Source organism: Amblyomma mixtum, chromosome 2, assembly GCF_055824585.1.
Source record: "Amblyomma mixtum isolate Tamu chromosome 2, ASM5582458v1, whole genome shotgun sequence".
Classification (NCBI taxonomy): Eukaryota; Metazoa; Arthropoda; class Arachnida; order Ixodida; family Ixodidae; genus Amblyomma; species Amblyomma mixtum.
Genome location: NC_143013.1, coordinates 55,909,365 through 55,932,944, shown reverse-complemented (window position 1 = coordinate 55,932,944; position 23,580 = coordinate 55,909,365). Strand labels below are relative to the sequence as shown.

General features: G+C 43.2%; 1 long non-coding RNA gene across 1 annotated transcript; it reads left to right on the top strand.

The window, feature by feature from the left end:
- The first annotated feature begins 455 nt into the window (after positions 1–455).
- LOC149359403 (uncharacterized) lies at positions 456–2,939 on the top strand. The gene is made up of 2 exons (XR_016288271.1): positions 456–517; positions 2,701–2,939. It is a non-coding gene; the product is annotated as an uncharacterized LOC149359403 (long non-coding RNA).
- The last annotated feature ends 20,641 nt before the right edge of the window (positions 2,940–23,580 follow it).

Sequence of the window (23,580 nt, the reverse complement as noted above, 5' to 3'; positions counted from 1 at the left end):
ACCGCAGCGCGACCGTGAACCGTTGCCTAGCAACCGCCGCAGCTGGCGGCCGTAGAGTCACTGGAAAAATTTTCAGAGTACCGCAAAGGTCGGAATTTGACTGGCAACACTGAGCGGCCACTGCCATTTACCTTCCAAGCCGGCTGCGTCGCAGGAAGGTCGCCGTGTTGGAAGAGCTTGATATTCGGTGACATATCGGGTTGAGTGTTCACTGAAGCGCAAATACTTCGTGCTCGGAGACAATTATTTTGTGCGAAGTAATGCAGCCGGCGGTTGTCTTACTCCGCGGTTGCGTTTACTGCAGGAACTGTGCTATGATTGTGAGCAGCATTTTAGCGCTGCTATCGGAAGCTTGTGCACGCCTTTTTCCCCTTCTGCGGAGCAAGCTACGAAGGAAACATTTCGCCACTCCGAGCAGCAAAGAGACAAGCTCATGCTTTTGGGCAGTGAGCATCGTGGACCGCCATGGGACCGCCATCTCGTTCAAGCAGGACGAAGCTACTTGACATTGTCGCAGGTACGTTCACTGTACAATTCCACACGTTAAGTCGGATACGTCTGATTTAGTTTGTTATCGGATACCGCGCGTTCTCGACGCTATTATGCGACTTCGTCCGCCGTATGCACGACACACTGCGACGGCACGACTGCCGTGTACGCACCAGTGTTTGACCGCGATCGTAAGATCTGTGCACAGCAGGCGTAAAAATCGACTTCGATGGCCATTTTGCGCACTGAATCTTGCAGAAGGCCAATATGAGCCATTTGCGTGGTTATAGCAACGTACATGTACCTCTGTACACTGATAATGAGCGATAGTTTGCTTTTGCGATTTACGAACGCGGCTGTCGAGTGCGTTCATAAACGGCTGCTCTTTCCAACTTATTTACGACTGGTGTTCGAGTAGACCGCAAAGATTTGCTGCCTGTGTAAAAAACAAACAAAAAAACAGGAACACCTGCTTGTGACGCAGCATTTTTTCCCTAAGTCATATGGGTGGTATAAAATTCTTGGGCTTTTAGAGCGCTTTATGTGCCGTGCCCTGCATTTGAACTGTATGTGGCCACAAAGTGACAGTGAAACTAAAGCAATGGATGCTCATTTGGTTTGTATTTCTTGTTATGCATGAAGAAATTTTGGGTAGGCACTGTAGCATTTGAACATAAAAGATAATATGTATGCTGACTTCAGTTCATTGCATGTGCTCGGCTAACCAGCTCAAAATTTAAAGGATGTAGAATTGTTCTTTGAAGGGCCAATTGGTTCATGTTTGAAGTTAACGTGGCACAAAAGGGACACGGATGGAAGAAACGAGCAAAACAAGGTTGCAAGACAGCGCTCATCTCGTTCCTTCCATTCGTGTCCCTTTCGTGCCACATTAACTTCAAACTTGAAACATGTGTTGTGAATATCACCTGGCTGTTGGTTTCATGCACACAATGCGTATGTATGAATGAGCAAAGAAAAAGTGGGAGAAAAGGCAGCATCATAGGCCTCGTATTGACCATATTTTAAGAAAGGACTGCAATGTGTAGGATTCTGCAATCTAGTGCGTTGGTGACCAAAGGAAAACAAACCAGATATGTGTTACTTGATTATTACATGCATGCAGTGCTTTTTAATGTTTGCTTAAATGTTACGTCTACAGGTCAGTTTCGTCTGTAATATAGATCCAGGTACAACAAATTCAATAAAAGCTGGGCAGTAAACAATATGAACGCTTTTTGTCCGATGAGTGTTAGGCACTTGCGTATATTTATTGACATCCTATATAACATTGCACATTGCTTTTTTATTTTGCCGACCAGAAGCCTACGGCCTTAGCCATGAACAAGATGGAGCTTTGGGCTAGTTAGCAATACTTTTTACAGAGAGGTTTGCTGCAGAAACACAGGAGGAGGAAATGACACATAATTTATGCTTGCAGAGCTACACAATTATCCAAGTTGGTCAAATGTTTAGGGGAATCCCCCAAGATGGAGTAGATTTGTAATAAGGGAGTAATTACTCATTGGCATCCACCCGAGCGCAGCCATACGGCTACGAAGGAAAGGTATACAGCTTTCTCAGAAACATCGTAGTTAAAGAAAAATACGCCCTGGTCCAGGGTTCGAACCTGGGACCAGGACGAATTTTTCTTAACTACGAAGTTCCTGAGAAAGCTGTATAGCTTTCCTTTGTAGCCGTATGGCTGCGCTCGGGTGGATGTCAGTGAGTAATTACTCCCTTATTATAAATCTACTCCACCTTGGGGGATTCCCCTAAACATTTGACCAACACTGTTCCCACTTCGAGTTATTGATCAATTCGCTCTCAACCTACCATAAGCATGCCGTCCTGGTTAGCTCAATTGGTAGAGCGACTGCTCCAGTGATGCGGTGGTCCCGAGTTGGAACCCCGGACCAGGACGAATTTTTCTTTAACTACGAAGCTTCTGAGAAAGCTGTATAGCTTTCCTTTGCAGCCGTACGGCTGTGGTCGGGTGAATGTCAATGAGTAATTACTCCCTTCTTACAATTCCCCAAGTTACAGCTCACCTAACAGTTGAAACAGCGGCGCGCATGCCAATGCTTTTTGATCCGCACTTGGTGTTTTGCATTGCTTTCTTTTGCAACATTTCATTTTTTGCACGCAGTGCAAAGCGCAGCCTACACAGCAAAAATTCACGCACAACTTTGTCGGCAATATTGTGGCATGCAGGGAAAACAGCGAACGTGGGCTCGACGGCTGCAATGAGGGTTCCAACTTGGTCAAGGTTGGCTCTTCCCATGACGAGAGCCTCTTCATTCTCCCTGAAGTATGTTTCTACGCACTCAACGAGATGCATAACATTTTCCGACGGTGTGCAAAGTGATTGCTTGTCCGGAATGTAGCTCTTAAGTGCCAAAAACCTGTTTTCATTATTTGCAGGCTTAGCCAATAAAGCTGTGCAGCTCTCACAGAGCTTGTGCTTTTTCATGATGTTCCGTGCCACATAGCCTGCGAGATACTGTAGAGACTGCTGTTCTTCAGGCTCAAGATCTTCTGCTTGCTCTGGCATAGTTATATTCCCTAGTTCTTCAGCCAAGTCAGGTCGGGAGGAAAGGAAATCTGTCAGTTGAACAGAGTCATCAATGTCGTATGAGCCATGCCTGCTTGGTTTGAAGAATTGTGCCAGGACGATGACTCTTAAGGTATACTTGAATTCTCGAGCCCTGGGCACGGGCGACTTAACTCTTATCGTGCTAAAAAGGTTCTCGAGTGCATCCTGGCAGAGGCGACTTAACAGCAAAAACTTCAGGTTCTTGCTCTGAACATAAAGCTTGCGTAGGTTCAATGCTGTTGTAGTCGTTATTATTATGCCGGCCTGGACAGGCTTCCATGCTGCATTTGTTTTGCCTTTGTCAATTATGCTGAGGTTCCTGAAGACCTCCATGAAATCAGTCAGGAAGGTCACAGCTTCCTTTCCCTTTTCAGGGCATAGGTCACTCAACGCCATGGTTGGCGTTCGAGATGTCATGATGGAGAACCACTTGAACACCTGGTCCACGAACCACGCCGTTGTAAGGGCATGCTCATCCATTTTCTTCTGCTCGACCAGAAGCCGTAGGGCAGATGCCACTGCATGGTTGAAGACGGCATATGCCGTGCCTACGTTCATTTTTTCATAGTGGTTTGGATTTAAATGCTTCAACTTCAAGCGTGGAGCAAGTTTCAGGCTGTGCTTCTCGTCTATCTCGCAGAGCTGCTCAAGGTACTTGACGGACACCTGCAGAAGAAGCAAATGATCATTGTCATTTCATATGTATAGGCTGGTGTAGCATATTGCATGCATACTGGTGCCTGCCTCTCTTGTAATGCCCTCACAAAGAGACTGTTAGTTGAGTTATATGAATGAATAAATAAAACTTTACAACCATATTTGTATTTATTTGAGCTGAATCCTATACATACATCACATTGAAGTAAACAATCTTCATTGCAGATGAAAACGGCACTATATTTTTGAAATAAATAAAACCCAATGTGCCTGCTGCGTGGTGGGCAGCAAAATAGGACTGTGTGAGATTGTTATACAGTGACTAACCTCATTGGATGGCAACTTGTTCTTCCGCACCGTGTCGTCGTCTAGAAGGATTTTTTGTTGCCGAACCAGGTGCCCGCGCAAGTTCTTCAGCAGGTGGGGTGCATCCGCAAGGAAATGGAGGCTACGGTCGTTTCCACATGGATGGGGGCAGGTAGTCCTTGGATGACCATACTTTGTGGCCATGATTCCGCGCAGCCTCCAGATGGCTTGATTTCCTCCACCCATATCTGAAGTAACGCAGTCCACTGATAGACCAATGCTTTCACAGCGCCTGATGATGTCAAATATCAGGTCCAGTACCTTTGCTGCATCAAAGGATTCAGCTGAAATGAAAATAAAATGCTGAAACCTTTCATTTTTACACATTCCACTCATTGCTATATGCATACTGATGCTGCATATATTGCATTTTGCTGCCATCAGTGGTGGCTTTCACCCGCTCCACACTTGGCTGGCACACACGCACACAGGCAACATGGCAGGGCACAAGGCCAAGTCGATAACCGCTTTCTTGAAGCCTCAGTTGCTACATTTTTCATGCTACCTTCTTTCACTCGTGAGCTATTTAGGAGGTTTATCAAGCAAGGAAACCAGCAACGGCAGCATGTCACCAGTAGTCATGCCAAGGATGCTGCTTTAGTTCCTTATTGTGCAAGACATCACTTCATATACCTATGTAGCATCCTACAGTACTGACAACCGATTTCGGCTTTATTGTGTGGGTTGTCCTTGCCAGTAACACTAGGTGGTTTAATAAGGGGGCTTCTTAACCAACTGCACTTTCTGTAAGTTTCCCCCCCTGCATCAGCTCGCTATCATCCGCGAAAAAGTGGGCAGCTCAGTAAAGATTCTCGAAGGCACGTTGCCAGTCGATCGATGTTACGCATCGCCGGCACATAACTCTTTAGGAACCAGCCAAACAATCTCTGCAGTTATGCACATATGAAAAATGAAAACATAGTGTTGTTCCCAACTTTACGTGCAAAAATTCACTTAATACTGTAACTTCCAACTGCTACTTACCTGTGAAATGATACGCTATGGTCTGCTTCCATCTTGATGCAATTCCACCAAGCATAAAAACCAAAGCATGTGTTGCCAGTACAGGCTCTGCACTTGGGTCCGAGGACGGGAGAGTGGGGCGACCTGAAGAATATTTTAGGAATGTTATTTGGGGCATAGCAGTGCGCAGTTGTCAAGTTTACATTATGTAGTAAGCATGCACTGTGTTTTATTAGCATAGGAAAGTGCCAAAATAAAAGCAAAACAAACGATGATGTGTGGGGTTTAGTAGCACTTATGTATATAAGCCCGTCATGCTCCAAGCTCTAAGGAATTAAGTTAGACGTCAATTTTATAACTTTTTTATGAGGTATAACAGGTTTCTTCCAAAACTACACAGATAGGGTTTGCCAAGGTAAAAGCTTGGGCAAGTTGGCGGTTGATCATTTTGAAACAGCACAAAAAAGACATGGACAGCGCCCGTGTGTACGTCTCTTCCTGTTGCCCATGTCTTTTTTTTTGTGCCATTTTAAAATAAAAATAAATAAATAAATAGATGCTTGAATGTCTTTCTATGTGTACCTATGAACACACGTTTAGTCATTAACCTTAAGATATTGAAATTAGCCCAGTTAAAAAATTAGTTGCATTTAATTTTTGTTTCCACACTGCTAAATTAAGGACCGCATGTCAGTGCTCATTACTGCATTCATTATAGCTGCACTATCCGGTATGTAAAAAGCAGACCGCATTTGTTTTCGACGAAGCCTTACCGATGACAGAGCGTGTTGTAATGTCATAATCCAAACCAGGTGTCAGTTGGATTTCATCCAGCATTAAGACTGCATACCGCTCTGCAGGGTTGAATGTCGACACTTTTGACGCTAACGGTGCAAATACTTCCTCAAGAATACCTAGAATGGCAAGAAAAGAGCATTTTATTATGTTATTATCATTAGCCCAAGGGTATTGTAGAATGTATAGCTACAATATATCTTTGCTAACAAACATGCATGCTGGAATGATCACTGCTACTTTTCTTTGAAATTCACAAGTGCTAGCTTTAGCCCAGAAAAAACAACCAGTCTTGCCTTGATAAAATCTTTCCAAAAAAATCAGTGCAAGCATTCTGCTGCAGCCCGATATTTGTAGCTATGCTTGCTATGCGATCATCAGTAACGCCAATAGCTAATCCTGAGTTGCACCTCCAATTTTGAAAATGTTTACTATAGAGCAACCATTGTTGCATACCTGGGGTAAACTTGATATCTTCAATATGTTTTTGAAGCGTGCGTTCAGCAGGGAGTGGCCAGCCGTTGTCTCTGAGGTACTCGTATCCTCTTCCACCACAGGCAAGTCTGACCTTCAGAGACTCCTGAATTGTCTTCTGAGTCCAGGATGACCCTCTCATTGTTCCCTTCTGCAGAGCACGCAGCTGATCTTCTGCAAGCAGTCCACTAAATGATTTTCTGAGGTTGTCACACTCCACTTCTGCCATTGCACGCCTTTTCCTTTCCAAGTTAAGTTGGCGCTTTAGTATTTCAACTTCACTGAACATGTTGGGAGATCTGTCCTCTTCACCTTCCTGAACATCAGAGGCTTTGGGTGGTTCTGTCGGCTCATCAGTAGACTCAATGTGATCCTGTGGCTGTTTTGATGCGTTCGGACCACCTGCTGTGCTGCCAGCAGCTGCAAAAGTTTTCATAGCAATTTTTTGGTTTCCAACATTTTTTTTATCCATATATGTACCACATTACTTGTAAGTGCTACATTTAAAGGGCAGTGCCAATGAAAGAAATAAAGTGATGCTTCTGTGTTTGAGAATATTATCAGACCATAATTCAAATCATAAAAGTTACAAGGTCAATGCCAGTATACATTCAGGTGCAAAATTGTCTACTTTGCATTTTGTGTGGGTACATAACTAACCGACAAAGCGATACTGCAGTGTATCTATGAAAAAAAATTGATTTGTGGAAAATTACCTATTAGCAAGCCTTCCTCTTCAGGTTCAACCTCCTCTTCGAGAAAGATGCCTGCTGGTGAATTAGAAAGGCGGGCGAATGGTGCCTTTCTGATTTTTTTTTGGTGCACGGTGCGCAAAAATGCTTGGCACAGCTTTGTACTTTAGTTTCTTTTTCCCATCCACTCTGGGCTTCTCAAAGTCTTCAGCACAAAAGTGGTCCTGCAAATGTTTGTTGTACAGTTAGAAGAGTGATGCTGGTCACCCGAATGCTAGGCTGCCCAAGGAGGCTCCCAGGGCTTTTTCGAGCGAAGCCCTGTTTCAAACATGTGGAACAAGAAAAACATAGAAGATAGCTGTAATAATAAGCTGAAACACCCAAATAAAGAGGCGAATAAAAAGAATACGTTATAAAGGTTTCTAAGTTTACGCAGCGACACTTAAAATAGCTCATTTGGGATGCAAACACGCATGTGGCCGCAAACACGCAGGTTCAAGGATTGCTAATATTTTAGCCATTTTTCTACCAGTCCCAACACAACTGCACAGAAAGCGGCCGTTATGTGGACATAAGACATGCCCGACCATGCTTTTATTGACTGTGATCGTCACGGTCCGCGAAAAACAAGTGCCATGGGTCGAATGACTCGAGGCGCGGAAAGATCGTGCGAGTGCTTGGTGCACGTTAGGACGCGGAATTCTCGCGCGACAAATGTGCCTTCGCGTGCCACAAGCACGGAATAGTCAGAAGAGCCGCGTGTGTTGAGTAACAAGCGCGTACACGTGTACCCGCGTCAAGCGGGCAAGCCGCGAACGATCCCTGCGCGACATGCGCGACGGTCTTGCTGTGAACTCCTATTTTCTTAGCATTCTATCGCTAACACAGCGTGCACTGCGCTCACGTACCTTCTAAAACAGCACCAAAAAGCACAAGCAAAGTGCACTTACCTCGCACAAGCGTGTGTTTTTTGAAGGCTTGAAATTCTCCCGGCCGATTCTGTGCAACCACGCAGAACGACGCTCGCGGTCATTTTTCCCGGTCGGAATCGAGAAAAAAGTCTTTCCGGACTCGGTTCGGTTGCTGCATCCGAAGGCGCAGCAGCCAGGCATGACTTCTTTAGTGTCAAACACGAGAGCGACAGCTGCAACACGAGAAATGACGGGAACCAGCGCTCTTCTCAGCCGGCCCGACCAGCGCTTGGAAGGTATATGGCACCCCAAGATCACGTGGTACGGTTGGGCCAATGACCTCGTCGGCGGCGCGGGGAAAAGGAATGCGGTACTCTGAAATTTTTTCCAGTGACTCTAGGCGGCCGCCGCTCTCCGCGCCATCTGCCGGGACGTCAAAGGAAGAGCCACTGGCGTGGCGTGCCGGGGAAACGAGTTGCAACAGCTGTGCGCATGTTCCGCAGGAGGAGGGGGGGTTGGTGCAGCTGTATTATATAGTAGGTGGCTCGGCAGATCCGTCGGTAGATATAGATAGTGAGTCGGAGAGACTGAAAGAAGCCAGGCTTCAAATACAAGACGAAGAACCAGAAATAAAATAAATGCGTCACACTTTGCTGCATAACAAATGGTTTGGTTTGGTTTATGGGATTTAGCGTCCCAAAGCGACTAAGGCTATGAGAGACGCCGTAGTGGAGGGCTCCGGAAATTTCGACCACCTGGGGTTCTTTAACGTGCACTGACATCGCACAGTACACGGGCCTCTAGAATTTCTCCTCCAAAGAAATTCTAGCCGCCGCGGCCGGGATCGAACCCGCGTCTTTCGGGTCAGCAGCCGAGCACCATAACCGCTGAGCCACCGCGGCGGCAACAAATGTTCCGTCTTTAATGTAGCCACAGTTATACGCAACGGAGGGATAACAACCAAAGCTAAACATTGGACGTAGCCGGCCGAGAAACCAAGCTAAACGACAACGTGTAATAAAGTTCAATCGTATTCTCGCTGCGTATATCCTGGCCTTGTGTTTATAAGCAGAAAACGTGTACTATCTTGATACTGTCTTGGTATGAGTGTGACGATGCAGGACGCTCAATCTGTAGTGTATCTTCCGGTTGTTCTTTTGAAGGAAGGCGATACCGAAGTTCAGTGCAACTCTATCAAACAGGGTTCTGGTTGTTTGCTTTTATAACCAAGTACTAAGTGAAAGCCAAGGTCAGCCAATTAAGAAAACTCCGAAAGAAAACTTGCTACACTCTAGAAGCTTAAACTAAAATTCCATGGCTCGCCAGGCAGGATCCCAGAAGTCAGCATGCTGCGATTACACCGAAGTACGAAATAAATTCCAGTAATTGTTTTTTTTTAAAACAGCATTAGCTTTGGGCTTCTTTAAAAAGCCTTCTGAATCCATGAGTGCCGCAGAAACGCGAGAAAACGCGGCCAATTCTATTGAAACGGACATAATAAGCGCTGATGCTCTTTTCTCTTATGGTGTGAATTTCTCTCACCATCGTTCACTGTTTCTTGAGTTGGCTAACCAAAAGCTGTCTCGTCCTGTGGAGTTTGTTAACTTAATCCGTATCTCTCTGCCAGCCTCTTTATATCAGTGCGCGTAGCAAGTCCTTCTATGCAGTTCCTATTAAACGCGATATGCTCGCAATGACAGTCATCTTTTCTTTTCTAAGCAATGAGATTTCATAAAATTCGTTGGAAACTTTTTTTTTGTACGTACTGTGCGCGCATGTGCTTTCACGAACAACAAGTGCTCTTTCAAGCTGCATGTACATCTTTCAGGCAAAACCTTTTCTGCTTGGATCCACGCAGTAAATTTGTCTCTCACTAATGACTCCTTAAAAGTTTATAGACGCCAGTGGCGCTTTTTACGTCTGTTTATTCAAGGTTACTCACTCACTACAAGAAGAAGCTAGTCCCGAGAGAAGCTTCTTTGAGTCTCCCGTGTTAGCTCTGAACTCGTTGGAAGACAGATTAAGGACTCTTGTTGACTCCATGAACGCTCTAAGTTATGCGAGTTGCCCAATCGCGAGAGAAAGCGGCGCCGCTTGCTTAAGTCGCTGAAGAAGTTCTCACGAAGTTCTTTTTGGAAACTCCCAAGCGGGAAATCCTTTTACACTTCGCTGCACACACAGTTGGTTGTTTAAGTTTATTTTCCACAACACTGCAACTTTGACTTCGCCGCCTGTGTGATACCTGTGGACTTGTTCAAACGAAATGCATTCTAATTGAAGCGGCACACCTACAAAATCGTCTGCTTTATACCTCCTTGGGTAACTTTATAGCAGTTGAGAGTAATGCCTCTTAAAAATAGTCAAATTTATCGCCGTAATGACCTGAACTTGTACGAACACAACTATAATGGCATTTCTGTACATCGCAACCTTAGCAGTATGAGCGACGGTAAAAACTTTGGGGACATTTAGGTTCAGGACGTTTAGGAAGGGTGAGAGAAAGCGTTAGAAACTTAGATTTATTAGTGCCACGAAATACCGACACTAAGTAAATTCGCACTGCTGTACTCTAATCAACACACATCTCGATGCGAGGGGCTGGTACAAAGCCCTCGTTTATCTTCACTAGATAAGCGTTTTCCTCCTGTCTGGATGCCTTTACTCGACGCATGTGTGTTTCTCCGGTATATTTTTGTGCGGAGGATTAACAGCATGATGCTGGCGGGACTATGTATGATGGGAAACCGGGATGCTGCCACCTTAGGTAAGGCTAGAAGCCTGCCAATGTAATTTCATGCCACAAAGAAGACAGGAAGATCCTTAGTGGCATATAGCGTGCACGGAGCTCGATCCAAGGGAGAGAGGTACATTCCAGCACTTGACTAAGGATTTTAGTGCGAAAGCACCTTGACGAGGTCGAACCATGTCAACGATTTTGCGTGAAGCTTGACTTTGAGGTTGGCCTTAGCCAAACCATAGAACATAAATAAACAGAATAAATACTGCCGCGACTGGAGTTCGAGTCCGCGGCGGCGCGATTGGTTCAGCTTCACGGGCAACTCCATGACCGCACTTTGCTATCGCTGCAGCCGACTACGTCTGGTGTTAAACTGCAGCACACTCTCGCGTTGTGCGTTGTACGTCGTCGTCACCATTATCTGATACTACTGGAATGAAGATGATCACCATGCGCCGACTCCAACGACGACGAAGCTCTTGAGACGGCCGGCTGGCGCTTGTTCTGGAAAACTGCTCTTTTTGACTTGTCTTTCGGCCCGCTGCTTCAAAATTACTTGAACAATAGTCTTCGTCGGCAGCGCTTCCCACTTTCCAATGAACCATCCTTCAATACTATGAAACTAATATCGTCGCAACATGTGCCGATGAACCAGCAAAACAAAACCATCATAAATACTGAAAGCCACGAAAAAACAAAAATCAGGGGACTCTTTGACTGTTTAAAGTGCGTAGAGGCGAAAGCGTTTTCCGCGCCACTTTGACAGCCTCTGTGGTACTTCTGACGTCACCATTAGATGACGTCACACATAATGACTAATTTCTAAGTAATTACAAATTACTAATCAATTGCTCATTACTTATTAATGGCTAAATACTAATTAACACGTTCACCAAGCCTACACAGCAAACTTAGTGCATCTCGACTTCCATTAACCACGGAATTTCCCGTTATATTCAAGTAGGTGAGCAGGAGTGTGAGGTCTTAGAAGAAAAAATTTACACTAATAATACGGAAGGAATGACCTTTGCTTATAATACGCTGAATCGCACGCCGCACAGAGAGGGATATCCTTCGTAGTATTTTTATGCTCGCTAGTGTTAAGCATGTCCCAATCTACGCCACAGAATTCAATTAGTCCCTGGTGCGTTGTTGCGCGTATAGGTATATGTGTGTATAGTGCTGTATCAGTTTTTTACTGTACAAGGAGCTTTGCTTCGAGGTGCGCTTTTTGTCTCCACAAGCCTGCAACGCCAACCGACGTTACTGTTCTCAGTCTCGGCGAAAGTTGTTTTTCCTATGTGCGTGACAAATGCTGAAATGAGGCCATGACGTTGACCTTTTAGGAAGGCCGTAAAGGTGTCTTTTCTTGGAAGTGCCGTAACACAAACTGCTCCATATCTTAACACCTTGGTCACAACACCAGCCATACCTTTTCTGACAACAGCCCAAAGAGAGGCTTCATACCCGCCTACTGATCTGCAAAAAGTTTTTGTAAATGCTAAAAAAAATCAATACGCGGGCAGTAAGGCTGCTGCCAAACAATCGCCATAATTCAAACATTCATGAACGAATCGTTCCTGCTTCTTTTCTGTGAACAGTATACGATATTTCCTACATAAAATGGACATGAAGCTTTGTAGGGGGCTACTTGGTCGTGCATACTGTGAGTGGGGAGAGCTATATTCCAGACAAGAGAACAACACCTCGTAGGAACACCACGAGACACGAGCGCAAACTTTCAACTGCGCCATGTCGAAAATAAAGCCAGTTGAAAGTTTGTGCTCGTGTCTCGTGGTGTTCCTATGTGGTGTTGTTCCTTTGTCTGGAATATAGCGCTTCCCAGTCAAACTATAAAATGGGCGACGAAGAAGAATTTCGCACCAAGAAATTCGCCCCGCTAAGCTCACCTTTCTTGCGAAAAAAGTTGAGCATTGCAAAATAAGGGGAATGCGAAGCCACAACGCTGAGAAATAAAGGACACAAATTGGTTGGTGTTCTTTTCTAATGTACGCTCAAAGCTCGCTAAAGGCAGCTGCAGGATTAATGATCCAAACGCGCTCCTATTGAGATTGCGCGGATCAACACCATGTGCCGACTAACCTTCACCGAAGATCACGGCTTGAGTAGCACGCTCTGCGATAATAGGGACGTAGCGAGTGGCACGACTATGGGGAAGCTGCTCTCCAGCCGGCATGGAGGTCAGAGCGGTCGCCGCATGCTATGCTTTATGGAAACTTCATTTGCAAAGACAGGTGCCTAGGGCTGGCCTACTAGATTTTACGAAGCCTAGTTCATTATTTACATAGGCCGGGTCCATTTCCCTGATTGCTTTTTACAAAATGCCTTGAATTCACAAAAACAAGCCGAACTTGACAGGTTTACAAATTCAGCTACATGACTTCGGGTTTTGGTTATTCTTGGTGACAAGCTGTATATTTCTTGCGTTATAGATATTTGTTTTTTTTTTTAGGTGAAGAAGAAAACAAAAAAGCAGGGTCTTCACTTTGCGGCAGACAGCTAGGTATTTTACCTTTGTAAGACTACACATCACTTTAATGCTATCGTCCAATTTCCTCAACCCTATTGGTGGTTTTTTGGTCTGTCGACATAATGGAGATCCATCACGAGACACGAACCACGAGACACATCACGAATGCCACATCACTCCACGTTGGGATCGCTGTTATAATGAATGTCTCTTGTGCAACTCTGCTGTCCTTTATGAAATGTACATTTTCTGACTTAAACGTAAACTTAATGCGGTCCTCAGTTCTACTTTATGTTTGCACACTATATAAGATGTACAGAAAAAAACTGTTTGAAACGTTCATCTGGAATCTTACCATTCTTCAAGCTGTGCCTGAACAATGGTTCACAGAATAACACACCCATGTGCGCAAAATAATTTTACAACGTTTTTTAACATTTAGACACAGTAGAAGCGAGTGACGTATTGAAGGCAGCTAAAAGGTTGAATAAACATCACCTTATATTCGAGCAACAGTTCGTCCCAAGCTGGGCATAATTACTGCTCCACCTGAAGCATTTGTTAATCTGCCCCATGGGTTTTTGAAGTCGCGTAGCGCTTTCATCTTTCACTGCCTGCTGAGGCCACCGAACTCAAAACATGTTATTGTTAGCACTGTTTTTGTGGTAAGAGTATCTCAGACAACGTTCAAAACGATTTTATGCTTCAGTACAGATATTTTTTGTTTTATAATTAATGCCAAGAGATATACTGGAGCACTTTTATTCAGAGATTGGACATATTTTCTTGTTTTTTTTTCTTGAAGCTCTGTTATTATTACTTCATGGGTGTAGTGTTTTCTAAGAATGTACTTCAGATCGACGATGAGCAGCCGTGTGGTGTGTTAAACAACCTCTAACTCATTTTAACTGTTCTAATGAGTTTCAATCCAACGGTTATATTTTAGCGAGTTTCACAATGCGACACGTACGGTGTCATATTTTGTATATCGATCTCAAGTGTCCAACTGTGCCGTTAACAAAGACATCAACCTTGTGCATATCCAGGGAAAGCGTGGATTGAGTTTCCGTCTATAGAAGTTATGAGCGTAAGTGTTTATGTGCCTAGGCAGGTCACCGAACTGCGCCATATACTCTTTTCCGTGCACATGATTTAATACTTCGCTACGATGTCGCAAACAGCGGCAGATTTCAAGCAAGGCTAATGGCACCTGCATTTAGCATACCCTTCGCTACTTTCGCTTTGAACCGCAAACAAGACGAAGCAGACACGAGCACGTGAGGGGGACTCGTCCATTAATGTGATCTTACTGCAAAACCATCATTAGCAAAGACACTGAAATAGATAACGACTCACTGACGGCCTAGCCCAGTTCGACTCCTGCTGTGAGATACAATGAAAGCGAAGGAGCCACGGGCGCCTGATGATAGCTAGAATTTGTGGAGCACGGATGCCAATATTGCTGAACTTCTCCCAGAATTAGTTTTTCCCTTCATACGTTTGCTATTGAGGCGGTGCATGCTTTACAGGCGACGTCCGTTGCCGCAAAAAATCTAGAATCCGCGATTGATTCTACTACGTGATAAAAAATTTAGGAGTATGATCAAGTACAATCTACCCGATTGGAAATAATTTGAATGTATTCGAATATAATTCTGCTATCAAAGAAATATATCTCAGGTGACAGCGACTTAAAAGCCTAGACTCCAATCTAAGTCAAGCAAACTTTGGTTGCGTTCTCCTAGACAACAGGGTAAACTGATACATTAATTAAGGAAGACAACAAAAGCAATGACACATGGGCGTTCCCCTCCAATCCATACAGATTGCATACTGGTCAAGAGGATGCCGTCTACGCATACGCGCACTGCTGTAGTTTAAACACTGCCAGAATGTACTGGCCCAGCTCTGTGTTGAATAGGGCAACGTTGCCCTCAACGTAGCGTATTACGCATGAGACTCGTAGGCAGCTAATGAAACAGTCCTCCGTCATTTCGTGCATTGAAGATTGCAGCGGTGTTTAAAGAAGGATGCTATTGGCAATTACGCATTGTTTGCCTTGCTTTCAGCTGATTTTGGAGAAAGTGGGAAAAAGAGAGGAATTATACATGAGCTAGGGGTGGCCTTGGTCAAGTTCAGATGACTGCGCACGCGCGAGTGAGCGCCCCTTAGACAGTAAGAATAGAAGCAGCTCTTAAGTAAAAAACAGAGCCGACAAGAAGTGCTTCATGATGAAAATTTGGAGTCATTGACGCCTTTATCGCTGCACTAACTAGACTCTTGCTGTTAGTACACAATTACTAAAAAAAAAGTTACGTTACGAAAACCATTTGGAGCGAAGCGTGAGAAATAAATATAACGGGTATTTTGAGTGAAGGTTATGTACTTTTAAAAAATACGATTTTTGAGCTAAAAGTCTGGCTTTTCCGGCATAGTGTTTCCTGTGCTGGCGGACACCACATCGTAGATGATGATGCTCATATTGCCACACTGTTCATAAAAAGCTACGCACGATATGTAGGTGTCATTATCTTGTTGCCTGGATTGGTGGTAAACCACTGTTTTCGTGCAAACAACATTCACACTACTGCCTTGAAAACACTCGCAAAAATAACATCTGGTATCTACGAGGCAGCTGTATCGACAACGCTGTTTTTCATAGCGGTAAAAGGATTTGTCACCTTCTGTGTGTTTTTTGTCTCGAACAAATAAAAAACTGATCTTTTCCAACGAATCGTTAGAATTATCCGAGGATCCAAAAAGGCGCTTCAACTGATAAATATCAATGTATTCTTTCGGTAATGAATTCTTTTTTCGTCCATCCTCATTCTGGCACGTATCAAATCAGCTTGTTTTCCAAAAACAATGAAAGTTCAACACATTGAATCATGCGTAAATTCAAAGGTGCTTTGATATTGCCATAGGGAGGCGACGACGAAGAATTTCATTCCCAAGAGCAGAAGTAGGGCAGGAACGACAAAGCTGTCTGTCCTCGGTGCCGCTTGCTTCTATGCCGTTTAAGGCTGTCCTGGTTGTTGCAAACAACTTCAACTATAGTATTCAGTCAACCTTCTTGCCCATGTCCGCTTTGTTTTGATAATTTTAATAGGCATAGAAAACAATCGTGCCTTTGGTATTTGCCGTTTATTGCCTGGTTCATTGTTTCAAGAACCTATCAGACAGCATCAACCACTTGAAACTAAGAGTTCTAATTTTGTATCAGACTAATGTTAAGAGAAAAGTCAAATCCATCAGTGCTGCCTACTAAGCAACTGAGCGAAAAATAGGGTTCGAGACGGAGGATGACTTTTGGCCCTACTGTAATCAAATTACTGCCCGTTTCGTTCAGATGCTAATTTGCTGAAGCCAAGTGAGTTCTTCCAAAATAATTTGAGTTCTACGCAGTCTTTCCTTAATTAGCACTGTGAAGACGGCCGCACTTGTAAAAGCGTTCGAAGTAGATGAGCACTTCGGCTTTCCGTGCTGCATTATAACGAAGTGCTCCGCCAAAGAGTTCTCTGTACAACTTTGTAATCTTCTCCACCGTGAACTTTTCCTCAAAGTAAACTTGGCACTTCTCTGAAATCAGGCCTCCTTCGGGTCTCTTTATAGGGTGAAGAACTCTGTAGCTAGATTCTCCAGACGTTTTCTCGCAGCAGCTCGCGGCATACTAACGAGGTATCTGGAGTTTCACCGGGAGTTCTTCTTAGTATTGTCTTTTTTTCTACTTATCTTCAAGTGCCAAAGTCTGTTTTAAAGTCTGTCTTGTTTTTCAGCAGAACAGCGCTCACCGAAACCAATTAGTGGTGTTGTAACGAAACTTGTTAGCGGTGGAATGGACCAAATCGAAAGAAGTTTGTGGCAGAGCTGCGTTCTGCTAGATTTCAGGAGTGTACGGTGGGTTGAGAAATTTTAACAAGCCGAGTTTAACAGCGAACCTTTACTATGGCACACAAACTTTATAACAATATTCTAAAAGGCTGGAATGAAGGATAAAAGCAGTGCACGTTATTTCAGATGTGAGAAAAAAAAATTTTTTTCATGTTGGTATCAAATAAGCAGGGTGTAATAATCTGAAAACGGCAATATCTTTTATGAGAGTAAGAACGCGTGTGAGGACCAGGGCTCGAGGGAAACGCAAGATGAAAAAATAATTGTGACTCCCGAATAACGCAAGGAGTGAAAGCAGGAGGACTTAAATATGAAACATATAATTATTATTTTTTATTTTTAAGGCTTTCCGTTTGAAGAGCAAAACGGGGTCCGTAATACGGCCTTGAATAAGGCGCCATCATTCGTCCTTTATGCTTCTTCAGCGTTTTTATAAACGCTAGTCGTCACTAAGCTTAGCCGAGAAATGCTGCCGCTAGTTTATCAACATAGCTAGTCATTTTATATTGCCCATTCTTCTCTCCTATAAAGTAATTAGCAGCTTTGAGTATTCTATAGAAGAGGTTTTAATATTGGCAATAATTCTAAGAGAGCGCAAGCGAAACAACAGATTTTGTAACGTTCAAAAGTTACTTACTTTGAACCGAAGAAAAACTCTTCTACCAACCTCAGTTCCAATAATCATAGAACATTTAGAGAGCCAGTTGCTTTGAAATATTATCAGAAAGGAAATGAATATGAAATTCGTTTAACTCGAACCTTTCTTCATTGTAGAAAACCCGTTCTGCTGCGGTGAAATTGCTCAAACCTTTTTGGGGAATCAATTTGATTAAGACAGATCATACTCAATATAGCGATTTAGGAATTTGATGTCATCATCAGTTTTCAAATATTGAGGAACAAAGTGCCCTAAGTGATTGCATTTGCGTGCGCTACACCTGATACATCCTATCTAAAAAGAAACGTGATGATTTCAGAGCCCACAAAGAGACGTTTCTAAAGAAAGCCATTTGAAGGCTTCAAAACTACGCTTTCGACTCTCAGTATCTCGGCCAATAGTAGGAGCGAGCTTGGACTACTCTTTTTTATCAGCTTTTTAGCACCCTAAACATGTGAGCAGATCATTTTTTTACTCCGGATGATTTTTGGAACACAGCAACCAACAACGACATTGTACTTTAACGCACTTATTTTTCCCAGAACCCGATAAAGACACATGGAGGTCTATGCTGTTGTGTCTTCATCTCGTTGTGTAAAAAGTTATGCGCGTTGAACCACCATGAAGAACCTAGTAGGCCAAATTCCCCGCGATTTCAACAACGAGGCGCTAAACAGAAAATGCGGAAACAGAAGCCTCGACCTCACCCTTTCGGCGCTGCTGCAATCAGCCTGTTCACCTTTAAACTCGATGCGATTCAGGGCCATTAGCAAGTTTCTATGCTTCGACAGCAGTGGTCATTTGGCTGCTTTTATAATTCCTCAGTTCTCCTCAAATGCTTCAACACTGTTACCTAAGAACAGGATATGTTAATCGTGGGGAAAGCAAGAGTACATGCACTCGCAGGCCTGTAATTATTGTTGCCTGCAACTGCGGTTTTCAGAAAACCCAGAGAAGAATTGAGTTACGAGATAGCTTAAACGGGGTGCTTTGAGCAACATATTTGAAGGATTTGCGATATGAAGCCGGTTTGCAGGTTGATAATTTTAAAGTATGAAGCGATGCAGTATAAGACAAGCATCCGCCTCTTGCACAAGAGGCCGTGGTTCGAATTCCGGTGACACGCAATTCTTCACCGGGAAAAACAAAATCCACGTCTGCGGCTTCATCTCGTTGCCGATAACCAACAATGCGATCCCTCACCAGAACATGATTTGGCCTCCTTCGTGTAGTAGTTGGCAACAACCTCCAATATGAATAAACCAATTACCCTTGGCCGTCAGTACCTAGCGGCTTCTCCGCAACTAAAAATGGCGGTGGTCAGACCTGCGACGCAGCAAAAGGTGCCCAGAGTGTCTGGCTCCGTACTGGCCGCCATTGGAAAAGTCAGCAAACCACAGCAAGCGAACGTAAAGTGTAATTTCAATCTTAGACCGACCGATCTGATCCCCTTTCACCTCTCTGACCCCATCGTGCATATATCAGCAGGAATAAACAGAAAAGACGCAACAAAGCACTGTTCAGCACTAACCTGTTGGCCAGTTGGTTGCACATGCTTATTTAACCACAGTGGACAAAAATGAACAGGGATGGACAGAAAAGAAATCAAAGGACTGTTCTTAAAAAGCACTGATTGGCCACTTGTTTTTATGTGCCAGTTTGACCAAAGTGCACAAAATTCAACAGGGACGAAGAAAAAGATGCATAAAGCACTGTTCTAGACGAGTTCGTTGGCCTGTTCGTCAGACATGCTTATTTGATCACAACGCACAAAAACGAACAGCGATGGACAGAAAAGACGCAACAAAGCGCTGCTCAGGTGGATCTGGTTAGCAAGTTAGTTACACATGCCTATATGACCACCGCACATAAAATGAAGATAGGTGAACACAAAGAACGCTACAAAGCGCTGCTCAGTACAAACTAGTTGGCCAGTTGGCTACACGTGCCTACTTGACTAACGCGAATCGAGCTTAAAAACGACGGACAGAAAAGGTACAACAATGAGCTGTTCAGGACGAACTGGTTGGCCATTTGGTTTCAGGCGCATATTTGTACACGACGGACAAAACTGAGTAGGAATGCACCGAAAAGTTACAGGAAAGCGTTGCTCAGGACGAACTATTGGTCACTTGGTTACTCATGCCTAATAGACCACAAAGCATAAAAATGAACAGGAATGAACAGAAGTCTCAACAAAAGCGCTTCTCAAGACAAACCGGATGGCCAGTTTGTTACACATGCTTATTTTACCACAACACAATAAAGCGAACAAGGGTGCACGCAAAAAGTACCACTAAACGCTGAATTATTTTGTAAGCTATTCCTTCCTTAGGGATTGCATGTTAAGATAATGCTGAAAACGTGTGCAAGTGAAATTTTTGATCGCCAAAAAAGTTACTTTGGCTTCCTGAAACTTGAACTCGTGCTACGGGAAAAGCCATAAAACAGTGTTTGGATAAAGTTGTAGCACTGTGGATTCTGTTACGCTCAAGCAAGTTTTTAGAGTCCATATCTACCGCATAGCGAGCGGTGTAGGCTACCAGGTTAAATTTTTCCTTTAGTTTAACTTTTAGCGTGCGTTGAACCATTCTCTATTCCGTCCAAAATTATCCGCTCCTATTGTACCCAGCACAAGTGCGTTTAGCGGCGCGCTAATTAGCTCGGCGGTTGGAAATCTAAAGCAGGAAGTACGGACGTTACTTTTTATTTTAATGGGGTTACAGAAAACCGCGATTAGAACCTCTGAATGGAAAAGAGGCAAATAATTACGATAGGTTCTAAGAGTAACTGATAGCTCTTAATTCGTTTCAGACAGTTAAACCCAGCTAGGGCACCATGTGATTATCCTTCTAGCGGCTATTTTTTTATTTTTGGGCTGTTATGCGTACAAGAACTGAACACCGAAACGTAATTAGCGTTCGTCGATTGTGGAACCATGAAATAGTGGTTGAAGAGCGGCGAAGAGCGTGTATAAAGTGAGTAAAGGTAAAAATTTACCACTGTGCCAGGGCACTACAGCTTTTGCACTCAGGTCTGTAATTCACTCAAAACGAGTGGCGCTTTCGGAGATAGAAGCGTGAAAGAGTGGCAGTGAGCGCATATGCCTATACCAAATCAACGATGTAAATGTTTAGCAAAACGTTCAGTTGGGCGAGTTGAAAGTTGAAAGTTGAAAGTTGAAAGTTTATTGAGTAATACAATAAAATTTACAATTCTATACAGCGAGAGGTCCCATGGTACAAGACCGCGGGCGGGACCTCCCATGAAAATAAATTTCAATAAGCAACATAATATAAAATACACAACACAATAATTAGCGACGAAACAGAATAAATATAGGCACATAGTGTAATATTAGTTACTGAAATATTTAAATACAAACAATGTAATGCACGATAATGTAAAATAAAACACTCACAGATGCCGCGATACATAGAATCAATAACATAACAAAAAAATCACAAATTAAGAAGGAAAAGCTTTAGTTTGATCTTGAATAAAGAAAGCGTATTAGTTTGTTTGATGTCTATGTTCAAAGAATTCCAAAATGATACGGATGAAAAATGAAGGCATTGTTTCCCGTAGTTAGTTCTGACCTTAGGTAGTAAAAAGTTATTACGCAGCGCAAAACGAGTGACGGTGTTGCTCATGATCGTGCCGGGAGAAAATATGCTTAGCGGGAGATAATGATGAAGAATCTTAAAGAATAGGATACCAAGGTTGTAAAAATAAAGGGCTGAGATAGGTAGAACGTTTAAATCTATGAACAAAACGCGGGAGGGTGACATTCGAGGGGTATTGGTTATGATGCGCATGGCTTGCTTTTGCAGTTTTATTAAAGGCCAGAGATGAATATGATAGGCGTTACCCCAAGATGAGATACCGTAGTTTAAGTGGCTGTGGATGAATGCGTAGTAAAGAGATAATAAAGTTTGGACTGTAAAATAGCTTCGGGCTTTAATTAGTGCGCGTAATCCGTAAGAAATTTTCTTGCACGTTTCAGCTACATGATGATGGAATTTTAAGTGAGGGTCAATGATAACACCAAGAAAAGAAACTCGATCTTGCGGTGAAATAGCAGCAGAATTGAGGTATAGAAGTGGTGTGATGGGCAATGACTTCTGAGGGGGATGGAAAATCTGAAAACAAGTTTTAGTGACGTTCACGGACAGGCGGTTAATGTGGCACCAACGCTCAAGAGAATTAAGGTCATTCTGTAGGTTAAGAATCAGCTGATTAATGTCCTGGTGCGATGATAGCATGGTAGAGTCATCTGCGTATAGTATACTATTGCAATTCTTTAAACAGGATGGTAAATCATTAATGTAGAGTAAAAACAATACAGGGCCAAGAATTGAGCCCTGTGGAACACCCTTGTTAATTAAAGCTATGTTAGATGTATGGTCATTAATAGAGACTATGTGCTGTCGGTCACAGAGAAAGCTCTTCAAGAGCATTAGGGGAGGTCCAGTGATACCATAAGATTCCAATTTGTGAAACAAGATGGAGTGATCAATGGAATCAAATGCTTTGCTAAAATCTATGTAAACTGCTCCTGAGAACATTCCTTTATCAATTGTTAGTCTAACGTAATCTATTAGAGACGCTATTGCAGTATCTGTAGATAGTCCGCGCCGAAAGCCGTGTTGACTATCTGTCAATATGTTAAATTTTTCAATATAACTAGACAACCTTACTTCAATTAGTTTTTCTAAAATTTTGTCAAAAAAAGGAAGAATTGCAATCGGACGATAATTATTTGGCAAAGCTGGATCGCCTTTTTTGAAGACCGGTATTATTTTCGCTATCTTGAGCTGCTTGGGATAACTGCCAGATTTAAAAACGAGATTGCAGATGTGGCTAAGGACTGGAGCAAGCAATGACCGGATACTTTTCACATGCTTTCCATGGATATTGTCAACGCCGGGGCCGGTCGTCTTTAAATTAGCAATTACAGATAGAACTTCGTCTGGACACGTGGGGGTAAGAAAAAAGGAGTGAGGGCAGCGCTCAAGAGAAGGTGTGCATAACGAAGAGATAGGATAATTAGGTGAATTGAAAAAATAATTGCTAAATGTATTCGCCATTTCCTCGGGATCAGATAAAGTAACACCACCGTGGAAAATAGATTTAACAACACTAGGTGACTTACGAATATTCAGAAATTCGTCTAGCAGCTGCCATTTTCGTTTAGAATTGTTAGTATGTGCGGATAACTGGTTTTCATAATAACATCGTTTAGCTTTCTTTAGAAGCGACGTTAGTACACTGGAATACCTTTTATATCTCAATTTAAGACGCAGATTGAACGGCTGGTGTTTAGTTTTCTTATACATGTTTTCTTTTTTCTTCAGAGAGTTTAACAGAGCAGTAGTTATCCATGGGGAAATGGGGGTAACATATTTTCTCGTGGATGATTGGAGCGATGTGCATTTATTGATTGCTGATGAAATTATTTTCGACAGCTCAAGTACAGCCACTTCTGGGTTCGAGAGACCCAAAATGTATGAAAGATCAGTATTAGATATGGCTTCAAAATATTTTCCGTTATCAAAAACTGACTTCCTCGTGGACATGTTGTTACTACAGCGAGATGATAGTGCGCAAAGAAATACCGGAAAATGATCAGTGACATCACATTCTATCACGCCAACCGGAGGAGCAGTGGGAAAATTCGAAAGAATATGATCAAGTAATGAATGCGAGCCATGGTCAGTACAACGCGTAGGCGTGCTAATTAAATTTGCATAACCATAGCTGTAGAAACAGGTCGTATAGTCGACACAGATGGGATTAGTCATGTCTAGCATATTGATATTAAAATCTCCCATAATGAAGACGTTTTTATTTTCGAGTGATA